Here is a 20,318-nt window from a genome sequence, read left to right as displayed (position 1 = left end):
ACTCCATGGATCCTTTTCTTATATGTTATAGAATATCCATGAACTTGAAGCACTTACTCACATTAGAAAATCAGCACAAAAACGAGAACTCAACTTTGTCCTGTAAGCCAAAGATCATTTCATACAGTTTACCTTGGATTAATTGATATTCCTGAGGCTGTTTAAAGATAACATATGGGTGTTGTCTGAGACTAAGGTATCTCATGTTGGCTGAATAATTTAGCAAAAAAGAAAAAAAAAAGTATATTATAATATATATATATATATACATATATACACACACACTGTGGGGTTAGCTCAGGTGGGGGATCACCTTCCCTGGGAAAAAGGTAGACCGCACTGCAGGCTTTCTTAAAATCTGACGGGTTGTCAGCTTTATTTAAAAGGTTTGCAACATATCAAAAGTAAACAAACATCAAAATAAACGCTTGCCATCCAGGCACTAACTAAACATGAGATGTTTCCTTTCTCAGAGGTGAAGGGCTTCTCCCTGTCACCCAAAACCAAACAAAAGCAAACCTTTTCTTGTAGGTATAGTGCACACACAGCTCTCTCAGAATACCTCTCTGAGTCCCAGGCCACGAGCAACTCCTTGCTCCAGCCCTGTCTTATTTATACCACCTGTGGTGGTTATCAGTGGAGCACAAAATCCGATCTGGAGCCACCTCTGCTATTGTGGCCCCGAAAACCCGGAGTGGACTCCACCTTACACTTCACAGTATGATCTCATGTGAGGTGACACATAGGGGTTTATTTACTAAAGCTGGAGAATCCAAAATCAGACTCCCTTCTGCATAGAAACCAATCAGCTTCCAGGTTTCATTGCCAAAGCTTCATTGAACAAGCTGAGGTTAGAAGCTGATTGGTTTCTATGCAGAAGGGAGTCTGATTTTGGACTCTCCAGCTTTAGTAAATAAACCCCATATCGTCCATCCATCACCTTGCCGTTCATACTGTCACAACACACACACCATACATATATATATATATACACACACACATACATACCATACACACACATAACTTCAAAACTTCAAGGTGTCATTTCATGCAGTTATGCAATAACATTCTGAAATCAAGTTTCACATAGAGCTGGGGTGTGCACGTATATCTCTCTTCTCAGCTTCCTGCAATGCTGTGCACAGCAGCACTTAAACTGTGAGAGGGAAGAGAAGCACTGTGACGCAATTAAGATTGTTCCATTGCACAGCATTGGCATTCTAATAAATTAATCATTCTTACAGTGACGGAGAACCTAATCAAGGTGCTGCAGGTCAAAAAAACAGAAATCTTACTTCCATTTTTAATATTGTGTTCTGTTCCCCAGGGGACATCATCCCTCTAGTACTTTGCCCCATCTTCCTACATGCTGTCTAAGGCTATCTGTGAGTTCAGACAAGGCACCCCTCCTCCCTTCACTGCTGTCCGACAACTCAACTAACAAGGAGATGGCTGCTTAGAGAAACCACACACTTCTTCATCTCCAAGCACTTGCCCACATGCCTGGAACATTTTAGCTGACAAGCCCCCTTCATTGCTCGTGAAATGCTTGTCTCAGGCAAGTGCTTGGAGACCGAGAAAAAGGTTGTTTGTCAAAGCAATCGTCTACTTACTAGCTGCGTTGTCGGATGATGGTGGAGGAAGGAGGGGTGCCCTTTCCAACCTCACAACTAGCCTTACACAACACATAGAAATATGGGACAAAGTACTATATGTCCTCTGGGGAACAAACCATAATAATCAGTCTAATGAACAGGGATTCCTCGTAAATCACACGTCAGGAAGTGCACAGGGTGTCAGCGGTATTCAAGACAAAAAGGTACTTTTTTCAGTTGTGCTTAGACACAATTATTTACAGATGTTTCCTATGTGATAACAAATTGTTATTTTTTGAGTTCAGATCCACTTTAAGGACTTTTGTGGAAGAGTCTTCCTTTTAGACATTGAAAATAGGATATGTGTTCCCTACTTTATCTCTATATCAACTGTAGTCTTTCTGTATTTTAGGAAAGACTGTTTTCCTTGTTCATGTTGCTTTTTAATTCAGACATTTGCACATTTCCATGCTCTGCAAATTAAAGCACATGCAAATTATCCTGGGCACAGCAGACAGCAAACCTTTTTTTTTTTTTTTTTATTTCTCAGCTAATTAAAAAGCAAACTTTGTTCCTAGTCATTTTTCCAGACTGCCGTTTCCTTAGAAACAATTTCTTTGTAGCTGGTAGTTTGACAAGTTAGATTTCAAGCAGTAATAATCATTGTTACTATAGAAACTTGGCTTTGTTCTAAAGAACGGAGAAGGTTCGTAAGAATTCACCACTAAAAAATACCAAGTGACCTACTCATCAGTATAATCACAGATAAAAATCATTACAAAAGACGTGTAGTATGTGAGCACATATCATCTGGATACCAGTCAAACAGCGCCTACCAGCAGTTCAAAAACCTGCAACCCTATGTTGATGAACAATGACCTGATGCCTGCAAAAACAGGCTACAAGATCTAGCTATGCAAAACAGGCAAATATTGGAATTATTAAATCATTTTCAATTTTCTAGCCATATGGGTAAAAAAAAGCAAAAAACGGGGCGCACTATCCTCGCCCATTACCATGATAATAAGAAATTTATTATAAAATTACAAATTCATACTCACAAACAAAAAAGGTCATAAAAACAGAGACAAGAAGTCAAAGATGCCAGTCGTGAATATCAGAGGTCCCTCGGGAAAAAGTGCCAATATGTTTCGGGAGTCGAACTCCCTTCCTCAGAGCATCTATTGGCTTGGTTCCTTTTTCTCCCTCAAAAAGTTATTCTGCATACCATATTTAATAGATTCAGTCTTCTGGGCCCTGCCACTACAACCAATGTTTGGGGACCATAGCATCTGATTTTTACCAATTTTTGAGGTATAACATGAATATAACGTGAAAATTGTGAGATTAGGGAAATCATTGTTTATGTACATAATTATTTTTCAGCAAATGCATTTGAAGTCAAATAATTGACATTCATTTTTTCTTAGACAAATACTTTCAGTATGTGTAGACATTTTAATTTTGGATAGAGTAAGAAGGCTTAAATTCCCATTATCATGTCTTATTTTAGGATAGTTGCTCACATTTGCAGTGCATTACCATGCAGGATTAGGGTAGCCTATTCATTTGAATGGGTTGCCCAATAAAAATACTGTACTTTTTAAGAAAGCAGCACACCACAACACACAGTAGTGGGTTACTGTGGGTTGTGATGCTATGCAACACACCTCGATTGGCAAGGTGCACTTGAGTGCCATTAGGAATGGGGCCATAGCACTCCAACGTGCAACATACAAATTTTCACGTGTTACTGCAGGTGTGAACGGGGTCTTACAATCTGCATCCAACTGGGGAGATTTCCCTTATTTTCCTGTATTTAAGAAACAACAAAAAATGAGAGGAATTCTCCTCAAAGTAATGGAAATATCTTTCTTCGAGAGTGCTCACTGGAACAGACTCACTCTCACCTCTTGCTCTGGTGGCAAATCTCAAATTTTGGATTTCCTCTCACTTTTTGTCTTGGTTACAATGCACAAAAGGACAAATACAGGGGTGTTATCTCCCCAACAAGCATACAAACAGTAATAAAAACCTGACATAGCATCTAATCCTTCCTGACAAAGACAAACTCCTTTAGACTTAGATAAACTTTAAAACCAAACTTGAGCTAAGATATTACATGAAAAAGCCAATCAGTAATGGGTTAAAATCAGATATTAATATAGGACTATTTTAGTACAACACTATAACCTATAACCAGAACTTCACGCTGGCATGAGGAAATCATACATTGCTTTAAAAGGTTTATTTTAGTATCCCTCTGGAGAGCCGTGTTCTCTTTAATGAACAAATATGAAATCCTCACCTTAGGAAGAACATTCATACTGTATAAATGAATGAGTTATTTTGGACTGTGAAATATTTGGCTATAATGAGCTTTTTACTGCAGTTACAATGCAACTGTGGTAGACAGGAAGAAAGTGGTACAGTGCTTTGCTGTGGCTAGCTAGAATGAGCTATATTGCATGGCCACACACAGGGAGACTATATTGAATTATAACTAGATTTTCAACTCACTAGCTGAGGGCATAAATTACATTACAAATATTTTATATTATGCCCTTTGAGGCAACCAGCAAAAAATCCCACAAAAACTGCTACATTAGTTAGTAATGAGTTCTTACATTCAGATAGAAAAATTAAATATATTTTTGAGGATCTATGCAACCAAACATGTCTTCCACCATAAACCTAGGTACAAGCCCTGAAAACCCCTGAATCCATTCAACACAGCGTTTACCAAGAGTAGACCCCTGCAGCAGAAAGGCAACGAGGGCAGGTAAGAATTTCTTGTTGGGGAGGTGAGCTTTCAAAGAGCACTTTCACTGTGATTTGAATAGGCAGGTCATAGTATCTTTTTGAGTGCAACTGCAGGCAAGAAGATACTAATGCCATCCCAATAAAAACAGCAAATAAGCCAAAATCTACAAATCCAAAAAGAAATGAAAACTAACTGTGCCCCTCAGGGGTAACATTTTAGATCAAATATGGTACTACTGGAACAAATTTAAATACTCTAGATACAACCAACAGCTTTGAACTGTCAGGTCTGTACAACGTTGATTTGTGCCTTCTGTCTTCCTTAGGCATTCCACCTTGATCGAAGATGGAATGCCTAAGGAAGTTGCATATTACAAGTGACCCTAGCGTGACTCAGTATACGAGGGGCCTCTCTCAGATCCCCCTTCACCCCCCCTTTTTTTTTCTTCCCCGGGTTGAATGACCTTGTGTCTGCTCAACCCACCTCCAAATTCACTTTGACTAAATTTTCTCTGGATCCAGGATGTTCTCCCAGACATTTTCTGTTTCTTCTTCTATCCGGAATAATGTAAACTTTGGTTGTCATCGCACACCTTCATTTTTGGAATTTTCATTGTGAGTTGCTGACTCTATGTAGCCTGCTCGAAAGGCAGAGTATTTATATGTGATACTTAAGGTTTACCAGTTTCATATGGAATATTGTTCATGTTTGTGTTGGACACTTCCTGGATGGGAGGAGTTGTACAATTGATGGCTTTGATGTGGCTCTTCAAAAATAGAGAATGTATACAAAAAACCAAAAGCCAAGACATTCAGTAATTTCATTCCATTCTGGGTTCTCTGAAGTTCTTTGTAGCCAGATTCGAGAGAACATCTCAGGGGGTTACTGGGAATTTACTTCTTGAAGTATGGGCTGTGTCACTTTTCTCTCTCTTTCTCTTCCCATATCCCAAATTACATTTAACCTTCTAGGTTTTGGTAGTGAGAACATTTTTAGTACTTAAATTTACCATTGAAAACAAGGCAGGAGATGGCTTGGGAATGTATCTCTATCAAATACAATTACGAAAAAAGGGTTCTCATATCACAAAATTATAAGCAAAAGGGACTGGGATGAACTGATGCAATGTATCAACACCCAGATGAAAAACAGAAGAACTAAGCAGGTACTCTGCACCGTGTATGTATGTCAAGCCTTTATTTTTAAATTTTCACTAAAGTGTACCTCTAATGAACCCTATGTAATAATTACCAATTCAATTGACATATTTATTGCTACTTGTAATTAGTACAAAATGGAATATGCATAACAAAGTTTTTTAAAATTTAAATTTCTGGCCTGTAAGAACCAAGTCTAATTTAGTCAGGCAATTGTATTGTGCCTCTACATTTCCTAAAGTCATTCTTTACATGGTTTTTTAATATGATGTACTTCCTTGTAAATCACCAATGCAGTGTCCAACAAGGACTAGTAGAAATTCAGGTCTGAGGATACGAAACTACACTAAATATAATCTGCCTTCATGAACTGAAAAATAGTACTAATATTTCTGCTGTGTTATTTCCTCACTTTAGGGCTGCAGGCACAAAATAATTCCATCACAGGAAAGAGCTAATAGATGAAACATTTTTTTTCTACCGTGACATTGATTAAAGGGTTAATTTACCTTTACAAAAAACGTTCTATTCAGGTAAGGGGCGTCTGTAAATAAAAAAAAAAAACTGTAGTTTTGACCAAAGATATATATTGCCCTTGCCATAGATGTAGGCCATTTATGTACCTCTGGAAGCCTGAACAAAAAACTCCCAGAGATGGCATCATCCCATCCTGCTTTGAAGTTGCTAAGACACTCTCAGTAGATTCAAAGCCCTTTGTACGCATTCTTTCTTCCCTGGCACAGTAGCTGTGAACTCAGCAATGTTGTGATGGAGGAGATAGTGGTTCACACATGTACGAGCTTTTGAGAGCTAGCTTCTGTAATGGTAGGAGTGGGGCTGGGAGTGTCTTAGCAATGTCCTAGCAACAAGGCAGAATGGGATGATGCCATCCCTGGGAGTTTTTCAGCCAGGCTTCGACGGGTACGTAAAAGGCCTACACCTATAGCAAGAGCATTATACAAATTTAAATTCAAAGCTGCACAGTTTGCTTTAACCCACAGGCGCCAATTACCTGCATGGGCAGTTTTTTGGTAAATGTGAACAAACCCTTTAAATGTTGTATCTTCATAGTAACAAAAGCTCCTACCAGAAGCGCAGTCTTTGCTGAGTACATGATCACATTAGGACAGAGCAGTAAGGCTTCTGGGTGCAATTTACTCCCAGATGTGGAAAAGAACATCCTACCAAGCAAAACTATATGAAAAGAAAATTATTACAGGACAACAGAGCTCTCCAAACCCCACCTGAACATTATTCTCACTGCCAAGTCCTATTCTGTTTAATAATAATAGTAAACACTAAAGTGCACTATGTACAGTCACAGCAGCATGGGAAAGATGACTCAACTATAGGTACAGATTAATAGTATTCAGACATATTTTCCAACAAATTTGCCTGAACAGTTTTAGATGGATTAGCATTTAGTATTATATACTCTAGTATAGATTTGGGGAGATAGCCCTGTACTGGGGGTGGGGGTTTGATTGGAGTACTCTGTCATTTTTAGTTGTACACAGGTCTGTACAGTGGGGCAAAAAAGTATTTAGTCAGCCACCAATTGTGCAAGTTCTCCCACTTAAAAAGATGAGAGAGGCCTGTAATTGGCATCATAGGTAGACCTCAACTATGAGAGACAAAATGAGAAAAAAAATCCAGACAATCACATTGGCTGATTTGGAAAGAATTTATTTGCAAATTATGGAGGAAAATAAGTATTTGGTCAATATCAAAAGTTCATCTCAATACTTTGTTATATATCCTTTGTTGGCAATGACAGAGGTCAAACGTTTCCTGTAAGTCTTCACAAGGTTGGCACACACTGTTGCTGGTATGTTGGCCCATTCCTCCATGCAGATCTCCTCTAGAGCAGTGATGTTTTGGGGCTGTCGCTGGGCAACACGGACTTTCAACTCCCTTCCAAGGTTTTCTATGGGGCTGAGATCTGGAGACTGGCTAGGCCACTCCAAGACCTTGAAATGATTCTTACGAAGCCACTCCTTCGTTGCCCGGGTGGTATGTTTGGGATCATTGTCATGTTGGAAGACCCAGCCACGTTTCATCTTCAATGCCCTTGCTGATGGAAGGAGGTTTGCACTCAAAATCTCACGATACATGGCCCCATTCATTCTGTCCTGTACATGGATCGGTCGTCCTGGTCCCTTTGCGGAGAAACAGCCCCAAAGCATGATGTTGCCACCCCCATGCTTCACAGTAGGTATGGTGTTCTTTGGATGCAACTCAGCATTCTCTCTCCTCCAAACACGACGAGTTGTGTTTCTACCAAACAGTTCTATTTTGGTTTCATCTGACCATATGACATTCTCCCAATCCTCTTCTGGATCATCCAAATGCTCTCTAGCAAACTTCAGATGGGCCCGGGCATGTACTGGCTTAAGCAGGGGGACACGTCTGGCACTGCAGGATCTGAGTCCCTGGCTGCGTAGTGTGTTACTGATGGTAGCCTTTGTTACATTGGTCCCAGCTCTCTGCAGGTCATTCACTAGGTCCCCCCATGTGGTCCTGGGATTTTTGCTCACCGTTCTTGTGATCATTTTGACCCCACGGGGTGAGATCTTGCGTGGCACCCTGGATCGAGGGAGATTATCAGTGGTCTTGTATGTCTTCCATTTTCTAATTATTGCTCCCACAGTTGATTTGTTCACACCAAGCTGCTTGCCTATTGCAGATTCAGTCTTCCCAGCCTGGTGCAGGTCTACAATTTTGTTTCTGGTGTCCTTCGACAGCTCATTGGTCTTCACCATAGTGGAGTTTGGAGTGTGACTGTTTGAGGTTGTGGACAGGTGTCTTTTATACTGATAACAAGTTCAAACAGTTGCTATTGATACAGGTAATGAGTGCAGGACAGAGGAGCCTCTTAAAGAAAAAGGTACAGGTCTGTGAGAGCCAGAAATCTTGCTTGTTTGTTGGTGACCAAATACTTATTTTCCACCATAATTTGCAAATAAATTCTTTCCAAATCAGCCAATGTGATTGTCTGGATTTGTTTTCTCATTTTGACTATCATAGTTGAGGTCTACCTATGATGCCAATTACAGGCCTCTCTCATCTTTTTAAGTGGGAGAACTTGCACAATTTGTGGCTGACTAAATACTTTTTTGCCCCACTGTATGTGCCATAAGTGATACATACTCCTGTGCCCTACACCTTGTGTGACATGCCTTATGCACCCTGCTATTTAGCGCAAGGGCTTACCTAAACAAACCATTCAATTTACATCTAGTCTGGTAGATTCTCGCACACATTCACAATACAGCTGTTCACATTAGGGAAAATGCTTCTCAATATGGCAGAATTACACTTAAAATACATCAAAACCTTATTGTTTTTGTTATTGGAAGTAGCAAGGAAGGAATAGAAGAACCTCCATTATGTGTTTTTCTGTTCTTTATGTTCCATTAGAGAGAAATTTCCTTCACTTTGTGTCCTGGAAACACAAAAAGAAATTGAGGGGATATTTCTCCAAAGTGATGGAAATTGCCTCTTAGACTGCTATCATCAGAACAGGTGTTCCCATTTGAAGATCATCCATCCTTTCCTGTTCTGGTGACAACTGTAATATTTTAGGTCCCTCAACATACTGCCAAGGCTTTCTGTCCCTGTGGCGATGACTGGTCCAGTTCTGTCACATATGCCATAACGAGTCCTGTATGGCTCCAAAACATTGATTGCATTCTTGTGTGATTTTATGATGCAGCAAAAGTGGATTTACTACAACAGGTTTAGTGCACTTGTAACATATTCTACTGATGTCAATGCCAGTTGTTGGTTAATTTCAGCACAATAGTGAATTTCAGTATGGTGTGCAATAATAATATTATTATTATACAGGATTTAGAGTATATATATATATATATATATATATATACATATATATACACACACACACATTTATATATATTTAGTTTGCTCAGGGCTTTACAATATAACGGGAGATGATACAGCAACAATACAATTCAATACAAGAGGTAGAAGGGCCCTGCTCCTGGGAGCTTACAATCTGCATTTTGTCACGTGGTAAGTCACATGCTCCGTCATAAATGGGTTTTTCTTCAGCACCTGTAGATGAACAGGTAGCTGTGGGGGAAAGAACGAGAGCTAAATATAATGGGGGCAGATTAAATATATATGGGCATGGTGGCACCAGTTTGCATTAATGTATCTATTACAGATTGTTCTTCTTTCTATTGAAAAACCATAATGTGCAACTTTATTGATATAAAACACTAATAAGAAAAATCACTGCAAGCTAAAACAGGTGAAATCTGCAGACTGTAACACTGAAAGCCACTTGGGAGAACCAGGTAAAGGCTGCAGTAAGTATCCATATAAGAAAAAGGCAAATAAAATGAGCAATACATTCTTGGGGGGGGGGAGGGAATCCAAGATACCTAAACAGAAAACACAAAATCAAGGCGGTATACAAACAGGAGACAAAGGTTCTAAAAAAACAGCCATAAAAGGATTCAAAAGTGGAACAAAAGGCCTGAAAAGTTAGCAGTTCCTGAGGACTCAGAAGATAAAGAACTCAAAGCCTTGCCATGTGCAAACAGACTAAAATTGAATGGAAAAAGTGAGGTCTGCAATAATAGACACGGCATTATCAATGCAAAAGCAGAGGTTTAGGTCTAAGGGAGACACTGGCTTACTTTTAAGACCAATTCAAGCTAAACACAGGTTTAGAAAGATATGCTAAACAGGAAGAAGAAAGAAGACCAAGCCCCCTCTCAAAAATCAATAGCCACAGTACTTGACCCTGAACCAATCATTTTGATTCATGACGATGATGATAAAGCAGGTCCCAGTCAGCCCTGTGTGACCTGGAGAGCAATCCTGTTTCCCAAGACAGCTTGAAAATATATTTTCCACAGTCTCCTTGGAGAAGGAGGCTTTGCAAAAGTACTACTGGAAACGGTTCATGTGCAAGGGGAACAGGTGGCTGCAAAAATATCAGAATGCCACTAACAGAATATAAGATCCTCATGCTCAAGCACAGGATACTACAACTCTTAAATGAATGCCCCTTCTTTATTTAGGACTATGGCACACTGCAGGTAAACTGCAATGGGTATCATGTCATGCAACTGGCCAGATGTGGAACCCTGCTTCGGCTATTTTGGAAGAACAGATATCTAGAGGCTGAGGTGGTAAGACATATCACCGCTAAAATAGTCTGTGGAATCCAGTTCTTACATGAAAAGGGGATTGTCCATAGAGACCTAAAGCTTAAGAATGGTTTATTAACCAGAAAAGGCCAAGTAAAAATCAAAGATTTTGACCTAGCTTTGGAAAATGTTTTCAGAAGAGTGAAAAAGTATGAAAAACCGTAACCCCGACATCCAGTAGTAGTAAAAGGTTTCTTCCAGGGAATAATAGTAAATCTCCACTGCCTAAGAGATCTCACTTTGACAGCAGTCAACACCACACTAACCCCTGCTTTGCTCACTAAGCAGTACTCTCTCTCTCTCTCTCTCTCTCTCTCTGGCTGTCTCCTGAACAATACCAGAAGCCATTCACTAGTCCGGTCTCCTCTTGGCCTCACCCTGGCACCAGTCTATGGACTCTTGCACATTTTGTTAGGGAATCTGCACTCCGTTCCTTAATGTAACCCTTCCCCTTACCACTGCATTTGGGCCACCCACCCCATCCCCTAACCAGTACACCTGACCCCATTCTAACCTATCCCCCAAACCACTATGCCTGACCTCCATCACCACCCTATCTTACCACTATGTATGAAAACCTATACCCCCCCCCCCCCCATCCTCTGAACACCATGCTTGACCCCCATCCAGTTTTCTATATACCCCACCTGACTCCCATTCCCTCCTTTGATTTCCAGGCTTGCTCCTCATCTCCACCCCTTCCTAAAAACAACAACCTTGACCCCATTCACTACCTTAAACAATATGCCTGACCCCCTTCCCAACTCCCTCTTCTAACCACTACACTTGACCACAATCCTCTACCTAATCTTCTTGCTCTACACCCAACCTCCTTCTTTAACCACTGTGCATGCCCCTAGTAACCTCTGGAAGAAACCTGGTTGAGTAAGGCTTTTCTAAATTGACCACACAAGAGGTGGAAGCAGATCTGCGTCTGCATAGTCAGTTTTCATTCCTGGGCTTCTTGTATGATTGTCTAAAAAGTACTATGTTATGTAATGGAGCTCTATTCTAGACAGGACCAACGATTTTCTTAATAAGTAAGAGTTACAAGTCATTTAAGTGGAGGTGGAAACTGGAAAGAGCGTGTTAATGAAGTAAAAGCACCTAAACAAGTGCCAGAATACACACCCTTTCCTTTCTATGTCTACAGGCAGAAAATCTATCAAGAGCTCAACTGGTCAATAATCACTTTTATCCAGAACTGTTTCTAGCAATTAAATTTCCCAGGTACAGAAATACTAGAACCTTTTTAGAATACGATTAAATATTATTTAATAAACACTGTATAGGACTTTAAACATCCCTAGATCACAGCTTGTCTGAAAATTTGTTAATGACAAATACGCAATTACATTGTTCAGCTGTCTGCTGGGAGACATCACATACCAGTGACAAGTTCAACAATGGGACTAAAAAGATACATGACAAGACAGAATACGTGAAGTAAATGCAACACATTCCAGCCTTGATGGAAGGATTTTTGGCAGGTTCAGCAGGGACCGGCCGAATTCTGATCCATCTATGAGCAGGCTGGTTGTACAATAGTTGATCTCTTGATCAACTGCTGTACAACTAGCCTGTTGGGGTTTTTTTATTTTTTTTTTTTTAATCGATCAGTGTCACCACTATAGCCAGAAACATTGATCATTCTATGATGACAGCAGGGAACTCTCCCCACTGTCAGAATACAATATCTCTGCAGTGTTGATTGGTGAATTTCGGGGGGGTTTTTTTCGTTAAACCTGCTGGCCATCTATGGCCTGACTTAACATTACCAGTATATACTGTGAGGATGTATAAAAGCCAGTGAAAAGGAAAAATAGATCATGTGCAATCAGCCAAAAATTACCCAATCTGTGCTAGAAGACTTGACCACTAGTCTGCGTTATGGCAGAGGAATATTTACCAAGTGAGTTTGGGATTAAGTAAGGACATAAACTGTCAAAGAAAACTTCTGTTATAAGTTAGCCCATGTCTCCTCTCATAAAATTGTGCTCTGTAAAACATTCAGGCTCATTTAGTTGAAAAACACAGGAGCAAAAGCTGTATTTTAAAATCATCCTATCCAATTGTCCTAAACAGGACCTGAAAGGCAATACATCCAAAGTTGCAGCACCGTCAAAATTTAGTTTCACATTTGGAATGTGCTGCATCTGAAAACACAGCTTTCTGTATTGCAGGGTACAGAAAAATGCAGTGAACGATCTTTGCTCTATGCATGTCTAAATTGCACAGAAATACATTTTTTATATATTTTGTATACACACACACACACATATATATTTTGCTTTTTTTTTTGCCTAATACAATCTTTTGATTTTTTTTCTGGTAGCTATTTTGCATCTTTATTTGCATGTAGCCAAAAAAGTATCATGATAATAACATAACAAACATAAAAAATTATAAAAGCACTGTGTAAACTGACAGCGCTATAGAAGTACCTGTAATAAATAAATAATAACAACATTCCTATTTATTAATACTGCATATACAGACATAAAACACACACATATATATATATATATATATATATATATATATACACACATACATACATACATACATACATACATACACACATACACAATTTTTAAAATTACCTGGTAAAATATTCTTGCTATACTGAACATTATAAATCAATAAAAACAAAACAAAAATAAATGATTATATATTTACCTTCTTCAACAAACGCCAGCTGCTCCGAGGAATCATTGTAAAGAGCCTCCTGCTCACTTTCACAGTCACACTCATAGCTTTCTTCTTCATTTAGTGTCTCGATAAATGACATAATTAGAATTAAAGGATCCCAGGGTCAGTTGACAAACAAGTAATAGAAGAGCCCAGCTCTTTAATAGTTAAAGGCACATGCTGGCTGGCCCCTTAGGGGCCACATGTATGGCACAGTGACAAACAGGGGAAGCCCCATTTGTGGGGCAGCATCCCCGTTCACTCACATACTTGTAGCAAAGGTCTATGTGATAAAACCTGAGCACTATCACTCCTGACACATATGTGTAAGCAGCAGGGACTGGATCCACCCAAAGGACACGCTGCACCTGTAACATCCCTGTTTGCATAATTAAACCCTTTACAGGCTGAAAGCAACGCAGAACACAGTAAATTGTATTTCACAAAGCACACAACTAAAAATCATTAAACTGCATACTTCTACATTTCAATTTGAAGCAAAAAGTACAAAATGTTCCATGTACATCTCTCCCTGTTTTAGAGTAAATGGTATATTCCAGGCAAGTTTCATAGCAACCTGTAGCAAGGAAGCGTAGGATGATACTACACCTTGCTGAGGGTGGGACAGCAGGTTGCCTTGTCAATGATTCATTAACCCTGCAAGTAACGTGGAACCAAAACATTCCATTGCACAAGTGTCAGGGTCTGGGAAAGCTGTCTGTCAGGTTAGTATTTACCTATGCTGTGTCCACTCATCAGGAGGAAGCAGAGGCAGCATTGTGAAAATAATATATTCTATATGGCAGCATGTCATGTAACCAAAGGACACAGTACAGGCTTCTGAACATCCCAAAAATTACTTGGATTACCCAACTGTATAAAAACACAACATTCATTAACAAAACTGAAAACAGGTATCAAAGTAAACTGTATCTATAGCCATTTTAAAAAAAAAAAAATTATACATTTTTTTATTTTTTGCAGGTCTGTGTCCCAATGAGATTTTCATTCCCTAAGGCTGCAATAGCACCTGAGCGATTTTCTGCTTGAAGCTTGTAGCTCTAAAATGCTCAACAAGCCAAATACCATTCATTTTAATGGCCCCTCTTCACATATGAGTGTTCAATGGCCCATCTTCACTTATGACCTGTCACTCAACAACTACATGAGCTTCTTTTTGGTAGATTACAAGCGTTTTTGGCCCTATAGACTTCAACAGAAATACCTGAAAAATGTGTGACTTGAGCGTTTTGTCACGAGTTTTCTGCTCAAACAGCAACAGAAGATTTACATTTACCTGTAAAATATTTTATTTCCCATCACTTTCTGTCTTGATGACAATGGTCAACAGAACAAATAAAGAGAGTGAGTCATCCAATAGGCACACTAACAGCTAGAAAAATTTGACCTTCCCTACTCTATCCACAACTAAAGAAAACCGTTTTGTTGATTGTGACAAACTAGGAGAGCAGATCGAGGGCACACAGAAGCAAACCACATGGGACCCCATGTCCAGGGCATTTATTGGGCTGTTGCAGTACAACTGCCAGCTTCTGTTGATTGTGAGGTGTCCAGCAGCAGATAGAGGATCAGAATGAGCACTGGAGGCTCCTGGATCCAGGAAAGCAGAGAGGGCAAGTCCTGTGCATCCAGCCACAGCTTGGGGTGTACCAAGTCAGCAGGACAGCACAAGGTCAGAGGAAAAAGGGCAGGATGATATGCAGAGTGAGGGCAGGCAGAGTCCTGCTGAGGGAGGATGCTGGGTCTGGGGAGGGGTGGAGGTCCAGGGTGACCGTGCCGCATGTATCAGGTCAGCCCACAGAAGAGGAGAATGATGGACAGGATAAAGTGGCATCAGGAAGAAGCTCCTGGGTCAAGACAGGCAGAGAGGAAGATCCTGGTGGCCCAGCTCCAGTCCTGGTTCGGGCAGCAAGTGGCCCCTGCAGAAAAGGGGTCTACAGACAATATGGAACTACATGTCCCAGTGTACAGCACACAGCCACTACGGAACTAGAAGCCCCAGCAGTTCCAATGTTCCAATGTCTGGAAAGCAGCACATGGCCAATATCAACCATCTGTCTCAGCAGTTCTAAGAACTAGTGAGACCTGCAGCTTTCAGTTCCTCTTTGTCTATCAATGGAGTAAACTCTGAATGGTCTCTCAGCATAGGGATTCTATATGGTGCTTCAAATTCAGCCTGAACATCAGCCCCAAATTTGCCAGTGCTGAAATGCCTGGCTTTATCCTGGTACAAAATATGATACCTTCTCTGCTACTTGCTGAGAGGAGCCTCACCTCATACCCCCGTGTGGACACAGGAACTCACAAATCAATTATGCATAAAGGCTGACTTCTTTACACTGCATTGGAGGTTGTTAATTTCACAAAAAATCTAATATTCCTGACATACATTACAGTTGTATCTTCATTTTAAATTATGACAGAATTTTGTAAAACCGGTACGTCTCACTCAAACGTTCTAGCTGGATGTTTCGGGAATTATTTCTTATTTATAACCCATAGTGTCTGCCACTATGCCAAACAAGTGCAACTAGCATCCTTGGATGGCTGAGAGAGAAGATTATATGACTGGCCATAAAGGGCCAAAACCATCTGCCCATCCTCTGTAGCAATGGGGCTTGTTGCAGTTTCTTATAAAGTTACCTACCATGCAGGTAAAACCCTACTTTGTCTCATATAGAAGAATCAGGAATCTAAGGGAATTTTCCAACAAGCTGGAATAGAGCCAAGTGATAACAAGTGCTTCTGATTTTTGGAAATCCCCTTATGATCCCCTAGGATACCTGTGAATGGCACCGCACATCATGACTGACGTCAACCCATGTTATGACCTATGTGGATGTGCAATGTAAAAGTTCACTGTAGTGTGTGTTAAAACATAAAGCAGTAGAAAACGCTTCAAAAAAAAAAAAAAATTTTCCCCTGCAAGGCAATGTCAATATAATCATACTAGCAGATTATGTGAAACTTACCTTATAACGAAGCCCTCCAACGGCGTGCTGTCACCGCTGACAGGGCTTCCATTTTTACTCTGTTCCTCTTCTGGGTTTGCGGACTCTGGCGGCTTGAATGGCTGAGCTGCTATGACGTCACTCCCGCGCATGTGCACGGGAGCCACTTTTTATGGCACACAGCTCTGAAGGAATCGCATGGGCATGCCGTTCCTTCAGAGTGCATGCGCTGGTACTCTACACAGATAAATATCTCCTAAAAGGTGCACATTTAGGAGATATTTACAGTACACCTACAGGTAAGCCCTATTATAGGCTTACCTGTAGGTAAAAATGTAAAAACAGAGTTTACTACCACACTTTAAGCTGGAGTGCAGGAATACCAAGTCCTTGTCATTTTTATTTAAAGGGCTGGATCATCTTTTCAAAACAAGGTGAGCTAATACCCTACACCCTCCTTAAGCCCAGTCTCTGCTGTACTTGCCTCTTTAGGGGTTTAGTGGTCCGGGGATTTGAAATCCCTGCTATTCTTCCCCTTCTTTCTGCAGATCTTCCGGGACAAATCAGCGTAATTCCATTTGGCTAAAGCTGTCACAAACCTGTGCTGACCAATCAGAATAGATCTGATCTGTCCCGGAAGGCCTACAGAAAGAAGGGAAAAAAGAGCAGGGATTTAAAAAATTCAGACTGACACACCTGCTGCGTGGGCACAGGAGGGATTTCAAGTGTTAGTTCATCTTTTCCTTTTAAAAAGCATTAGAACAAAAAATACTTGTTTGCTTGATAAAAACCACACTTGTATACAAAGTTATCATGTGAGCAGATGTAACTTAATAAATCAGAATACAGCACTGTAGCCTGGCTCCCAGAATATCATTGGTAGCGGAATAGATAATATAAGTTGACAATGGCTGACTACTATACAGATACTAAAAAAATTGGGTGACCTGGTTACACTTTAAAAACTCAGACTCCTGTAAATCTCTTCTGGAGACTGCACACAACAAAAGATGCAGAACAAAGTAGATACAAGCAGCCGTGCTAAATACGGGTCATAAGATAACAGGTGACTAATGATAGCACAGTTTTAACCCCCTGGGTTTACCAGGTCTTTGTGTTTATATGTATAATGTTTGAGCCCTGGTTCACACTGATACGGTGCGGAATTTGCAGCGTTTTCTGTGCGAATTCCACACCACATCAGAATCGCACCCCATTCATGTGAACCACTGCGGGTGTGTATGTTAAGGTTGGGTTCACACTAATGCAGTGCAGAATTTTCAGCATTTTCTGTGCGAATTCCGCACCGCATCATAATCGCACGTTGCTCATGCGAACCACTGTGGGTGTGTATGTTAACACAATAACAACACCCGAAAGCAGTCCGCAAAATGCGGCGCAATGAGCAGAATCAGATTGCATAGGTGTGAATACCCATTGGATCTGATTCTAGTGTGGACCAAAAAAGGGTCCTGCACCTTTTTGGTGCGGGTGCGGTGCGATTAGACCCATACAAATTGTATGGCTCCAATCGCACCGCACACAAATCACATGTGATTTGTACAGGAATGCGATGCAGTTCCTGTGCGAATCACATGCGATATACCACACCGCATATATGTGAACCCAGGCTGAAGGTTGTTGTACTTTGTTGCTCTGAGATGTTCAATCTGGTGGCTTTATCACACTATTCTGATTGAGAAAACTTGAATGCTCCCATATTACTGGACATCATAAAATGTTGTGGAGACTATTACCTAATGTAAAAGGTTTACATATCATTTTTTATATCAGTTCTGTCATTTGTGTTGAAAATGTTAATAAAACTTTACTGAGAGGAAAAAAGAAAATAGGAACCCTAAGGGCTGGTTCACACTGGAATATGCAATTCCCGTTTTGACAGCCTATTCATTTGAATGGGCTGCCAAATGCATGGTAACGCACAAAAACTACTTTTTCACATCAAGCCGCACCAAATGTGCTGTGTTTGCAAGACGCATTTGGGATGCCATTACAATGAGCCCTCAATCGCTCTAGTGTGATTTCTCATGTGGTGCTCTTTCACATCAATATAGCACAGCTGCAGCATGTTTTTTTGAAAAAGTACAGGCACTTCTTTGGTGCAGTTGCAGAGTGACTTAAGCCATATTTCAATGGAACCACACCAAAAATCTGTGAAAAACATATGCATTTTTAGTGTTTTTTTGGTAAAGCTTGGTGTATAAAATCACGTCTTCTTTAACAAAAACATAAATGAAGTATGAAAAATGCATCAGAAATTAGTCAAAAGCATAGGATTGTTGCTCAAAAAAAAAAAAACACTGAAAATTGCATCATGATGTAGCTGTACTAGTGTGAACCCAAGCTAAATGACATCCACACACCTTGCAAAAACTTGAAGAACTCTGGAAAGTTTTCCCACAGAAAGTGTACCTTCATGTGGCAACAGGCACCTCTGGCTACCAGAGCCTGGTGGTGGAAAGGAATATTTTTTTTTTCTAAGTTTCCTTTCGATCTTTTCCCATCTTTCTCTCTACTTCCTTTACGCCTGTCACCCCTTTTCCCAACTCCTAAAAAAATTTACGCTTAATAACCCAAAATACCTCATATTTTGAAATATTCAGCATGTCTGAATCAGGAGCAGACTGACCATTTGGAAACTCGGCACTGCCCGAGGGCCCGGGGTCAGTAGGGGGCCCTATGAGATGCCCCTGGTACCTTTTTCATAGGCTTTTTTGAGTTTGGGCAAGGACACAGGGGCCCCATGATCCCCTATTGCCCAGGGGCCCCATGAGTTGTCAGTCCGCCCCTGGTCTGAATGTAATATCCCTGAATATGGCCATGCCAGCACTGTAAGAGCAAAATAATTCTTGCTTAACTAATGCAACCTCCAATATAAATTATATGTACAAATGCAACCTTGAAGGGCAATGTGATGTCGTGTACAAACAATCTACTGTTTATGTAAACTTTCGTATTAAATAAAGATTAAAAAAAGAACTTTGTTTTCTATCATATGATGGAGACTGTCTCGAAAACATACTGTTATCCTTATGGAAATCACTTGCTGTTGCGATCAAATGACAGCTGACATGTCAGCTAGCAATATTATACCACTGATAGGGATCCAGTGCCTGAAATACAGGAGAAAGCTCTACTTACTTCATTGTTCTTTCCAAACTTTCCTTTGCTTTGGAAATTAATGAAGTACATTAAGTTGCTAGGTTCCAGTAGCTTCAGTAGTTAATTAGAGATTTCTAATTATATGTATAAGCTGCTTTGAAGATAGCAGAACAAACATTTACATTATATACCTAATTCAGAAGGTATTTTGATAACATTGTATAAAGGTACAGTTAGAACCCTTGAAAGGTTTTTGGTCACAATAGGGAGATTTTTCCTTTAGTGTCCTGGTATCAACATTGCCACTGTGTCAGGAAGTAGGGGGAAATCTCCAATGGAGACATAGGCAGCAAGAAAATTTGGACAATCGGCCGATTTCCCCCGCAACGATGGACAACTCGGCCGATCGTTTTACCGATAGAAAATCTGAGAAGAAGAAAGAAGAAGAATGTACAGATGTCACTGATCGGCGGCTCCGTTCTTCTGCTATTATATTTTATATGAAAAAGTCTTGCGGTTGCAACAAATGTATCCATTTGTATCCAAATAAAAACATAATGTATTTGTATTGCTGTCACATTGTATGGTGTACCCCTTGTCTCTGTCAAACTGGTTTCTTGTCCCATTCTTTCGTGAGCATCGGTGGCAGCATCGCCAACGGACGATTTTTCGTTTATCGGCTGACAATTCGGCCGATAAACGGCCCGTCTATGGCCTGCATTAGGCTTCGTTCACACTTGAGCATTTTTGAGCTACAAAACACTCAACAAGGAAAATTCCATTAATTTCAATGGCCCCTGTTCACATTTAAAAGTTTTGTCACCTATAGCAAA

General features: G+C 40.3%; 1 protein-coding gene across 12 annotated transcripts in view; it reads right to left on the bottom strand.

Annotated features, from left to right (window-relative positions):
• TRAK1 (trafficking kinesin protein 1) overlaps positions 1–20,318 on the bottom strand; it is a 163,288-nt gene that overhangs the window by 67,746 nt on the left and 75,224 nt on the right. The window contains exon 1 of one of the 12 annotated variants that reach the window (XM_089672508.1): positions 13,379–13,397. The exons of the other annotated variants lie outside the window; for them this stretch is intronic. The gene's annotated coding sequence lies outside the window, so the exon portion shown is untranslated. Of the gene's footprint in view, positions 1–13,378; positions 13,398–20,318 lie in introns of those variants that run through there. 12 annotated transcript variants of the gene reach the window in all.

This window comes from Staurois parvus, unplaced genomic scaffold (genome assembly GCF_062004578.1).
Source record: "Staurois parvus isolate SC_StPar_1 unplaced genomic scaffold, SC_StPar_1.0 ptg000130l, whole genome shotgun sequence".
NCBI classification, from domain to species: Eukaryota; Metazoa; Chordata; class Amphibia; order Anura; family Ranidae; genus Staurois; species Staurois parvus.
The sequence above is the reverse complement of the archived record's forward strand: the minus strand, read 5'-3'. Positions and strand labels throughout refer to the sequence as shown.